Source organism: Physeter macrocephalus, chromosome 8, assembly GCF_002837175.3.
Source record: "Physeter macrocephalus isolate SW-GA chromosome 8, ASM283717v5, whole genome shotgun sequence".
NCBI lineage: Eukaryota > Metazoa > Chordata > Mammalia > Artiodactyla > Physeteridae > Physeter > Physeter macrocephalus.
In genome coordinates, this window is record NC_041221.1 from 72,136,734 (window position 1) to 72,140,352 (window position 3,619).

At 35.8% G+C, this 3,619-nt stretch overlaps 1 non-coding gene across 1 annotated transcript; it reads left to right on the top strand.

Moving 5' to 3' along the window:
* Positions 1–2,426: 2,426 nt before the first annotated feature.
* On the top strand, positions 2,427–2,530 carry LOC112065526 (U6 spliceosomal RNA). The gene has a single exon (XR_002892078.1). It is a non-coding gene; the product is annotated as a U6 spliceosomal RNA (small nuclear RNA).
* The last annotated feature ends 1,089 nt before the right edge of the window (positions 2,531–3,619 follow it).

A 3,619-nucleotide genomic window follows, 5' to 3' on the forward strand; every position in this document is an offset into this window, starting at 1 on the left:
GATGAGCGCACAACTCTAGCAGTGTCAGTAGAGAAGAAAAAAAAAGAGAATATCTAGAAAGTTAATTTCTCAACAGAGTCAAATGCTGTAGAAATGTTAAAGAGAATAAAATTTTTTGAATTTAGCTATTTGACCTTGTGGTTGGTGTCAAGAAAACTAAAAGGACATAATCCTGTTTCTCAGAAAACTGTCACTAATTGAGGAACCCAAAATGTTAATGAAACGCTAAAGTATCTAGAACACAATTTGGTGTCTATGAAATATTTCTTAAATGACGAAGATGTTCTTCCATCTTTTTTTTTTCCTTCCCATCTCTTCACACTTCTTTTTTCTTCCTAGAGACCTGCCTTTTCCCAGATGACAAAAGGTTGCCACAAAAGTCGATATTTTAGTTTATAAGTCCCCTTAACTTACAGATATTTTTCTTTCTTTGGGTTAGTTTAAACCTCACTTATGATGTTAAATGGTAAGTGAGTTTTATTTTATTTTATTTTAAAGATCATTTCACTAGGGGAAAAAAAAAGAAGATGAGCTGGAGGCAGAAAGGTAAGTTAAGAGATTCTTGTACTACTTTTCTGGTTATTTTAAGATACTATACCATCTTCCAGGTGCCAAAGGATGAGTATTTACTCCTTACAAGGTAAATTCTAACTCCACTGGAACAAACACACAAATATGCAGCTACAAATCAAATCTTTTCCCCAAAACTCTAGGCTTAGGACTATGTGGTCAGCTGAATTCTTAGAAGACATAGTTCCTCAAAGGGGATCCCGGGCTGATCCAGGAAGAAATAATAAAGCTGTTGCTTAATGTATTTGCAACTAAGCACAAAATACAAAGGTGCTCAAGGTGTAAGGTTATTAAGCCATGAGATTGATTCTGTAAAGCACACAGGAACAACCAAAAACAAAAAAAACAAATTTTTTTTATATTATAAAGCAACTATCAAATATCATAAAATCCTCTCACAGTCTTCTGTTTTCTACCATGACCCTGGTTTCACTTTAATACCCCCCAAACCACTCTGTGGAAATGTTTTACATGTCAACAAAGAAGCAAACAGTAACCAGAGTAGACAAAGAGAAATTTAGCTCAGACTTACAGGTTTATATAGAGAGTAGCCAGACATTCTTTTCCTATTCTGCCCTTTGCACTTGCATTCTCTAGATCATGTGTCTAAATGCTACGCTGTATGCTCAAATGCCTTTCAATACAATATATTACCTCCTGTGGAGACCCACATTGTTCTCCCCTGATTTTTTGGTAGTCTTCCCATCCTCTATTACTAGTGTAGTGGTGGGTTTTGTTTTCATTCCTCAGCTACCTACAGTAAATTCCATCCAGAGCACTTATTCGCCTGGCTTTTTTTTGGCATCTTTCCACGTGCGTCTGCATTCCTGTTAAGGGTAACATCTTCATCCCTTTCTATTTCCCCTCTTTTCCATTTCCTATGGTTTTCTCTATTTCTGTTCTTTGGCCAACCCTCCCTGCAGCTACATGTGTTTTCAAATCTTCCCTGTATTTTAAAATTATCTTGGTATTCTCAGCCTTTGGGCTTTCAGGACTTATTCAAACTCTCTCATCTTTCCTCTGCCGCCTTTCTAAGTATTTCTGAGTCTCATTTTGCACGGTCTACCCATAACTTCTTTTTAAGTAAAATTTACTTTCTAAATAGTGAGATGCTTTACCAGGAGAGATGCTTTCTGCAACCTCTCCTTGCAGCACAAATTCAGTCTTCAAGATGAGTGATCCACCCATCCATTTGCTTCCATCTGAACTATCCAGAGTTCTAGTATCTCCCCTTGTCATTAGTGATATAGACCACATTTCCCTATGAGAAAATGTTCCCAGAATTGGGAAGCTTAGGCTAAGAGTGAGCCTGTACCAATGGCAAGTTACTGGCATCTCTTCTCTTAGCATCCTACATTGCTTGCCTTCCCCATAATCTCATCATCCTTCCCAAAAGGACTTTCTGAACTTTGTACAAGGCACATACATACACCACACAGACTCACTTGGAAGCCTGTTAATGAAAATCAACCAGCAATTATCCTACAATTCATGGGGTCCTCACTGTCTTCTTATTGATCTTGATGATCAGTAGTCAGATATCTGAGCTCTGTTATTTAACATTCATCTTCCTTCTCTCCTCTGTGAGCAGACATATCTTGATGAAGCCCTCATTTAGTAGGGACAGTATTGGCATCTCTATGAGAACAGTATAAAATAATATTTAGCTCCCATTTAGTTTTAGTTCAAAACACAAAGTTTAAATGCCACAAAAAACAGATTATGGATCATTCTGTTTAAAGCTTTACTTATAACAATACTATGGACATATTCTAAGATAGTTCTACCTCAAAAAAAGGACTATAAGAACATTCATAAGATGCCAGTTTGAACCCATGCATTAAATCGCCTTCCTTCTGCTCGCTTTGGCAGCACATGTGCTAAAATTGGAACGATACAGAGATCAGCATGTCCCCTGCCCAAGGACGAAACGCAAATTTGTGAAGTGTTCCATGTTTTTATATACAATGGAATATTACTCAGCCATAAAAAGGAATGAAATTGGGTCATTTGTAGAGACATGTTTGGAAATAGAGACTGTCATACGGAGTGAAATAAGTCAGAAAGAGAAAACCAAATATCGTACATTAATGCATATTTGTGGAATCTAGAAAAAAGGTACAGATGAACTGGTTTGCAAGACAGAAATAGAGACACAGATGTACAGAACAAATGTATGCACAGTTTTTATATACAATGGAATATTACTCAGCCATAAAAAGGAATGAAACTGGGTCATTTGTAGAGACATCATGTTTGGAAATAGAGACTGTCATACAGAGTGAAATAAGTCAGAAAGAGAAAACCAAATATCGTACATTAATGCATATTTGTGGAATCTAGAAAAAAGGTACAGATGAACTGGTTTGCAAGACAGAAATAGAGACACAGATGTACAGAACAAATGTATGCACACCAAGTGGGGAAAGAGGGGATGGAATGAAATGGGAGATTGGAACTAACATATATACACTAATATGTATAAAATAGATAACTAATGAGAACCTGCTGTATAGCACAGGGAACTCCACTTTGCTGTACAGTAGAAACTAACACAACACTGTAAAACAACTATACCCCCTTAAAAAAATTTTTTTTAATCCAATGGGACATTTATATAAAATATTAAACATTTTCTATCTCTTGGTTACTATTATGTACTTTAAGATTCTGTTAGCAACTTAAATATGGTATATTTTTCATGGACCTCACCATCTCTCTTGGGAGACTGGGAGATATAACTAAATATGCTTAATGAATTCATCAGCATGAGGGACAAAAGTCACAACTGATGACATGAAACACATTATAGATGTAATTCCTGCTTTCCATCTGCAACAAAGAGTATTTGATGACTCTGAACTTAAATTAATAATTCTTTGTAATGAACTTACAGTAGGTGACTTGTGTTGTAAAACATAAACTCGTTTGTATAAAGAGAGTAATTTTTGTTCTCTCACAGGGTATTCATTCCTATTAAATTACATAAGGTATAAATAATGTGCAATACCTTACAACACAGCTATGACAATGAGAGCATTACATCTCT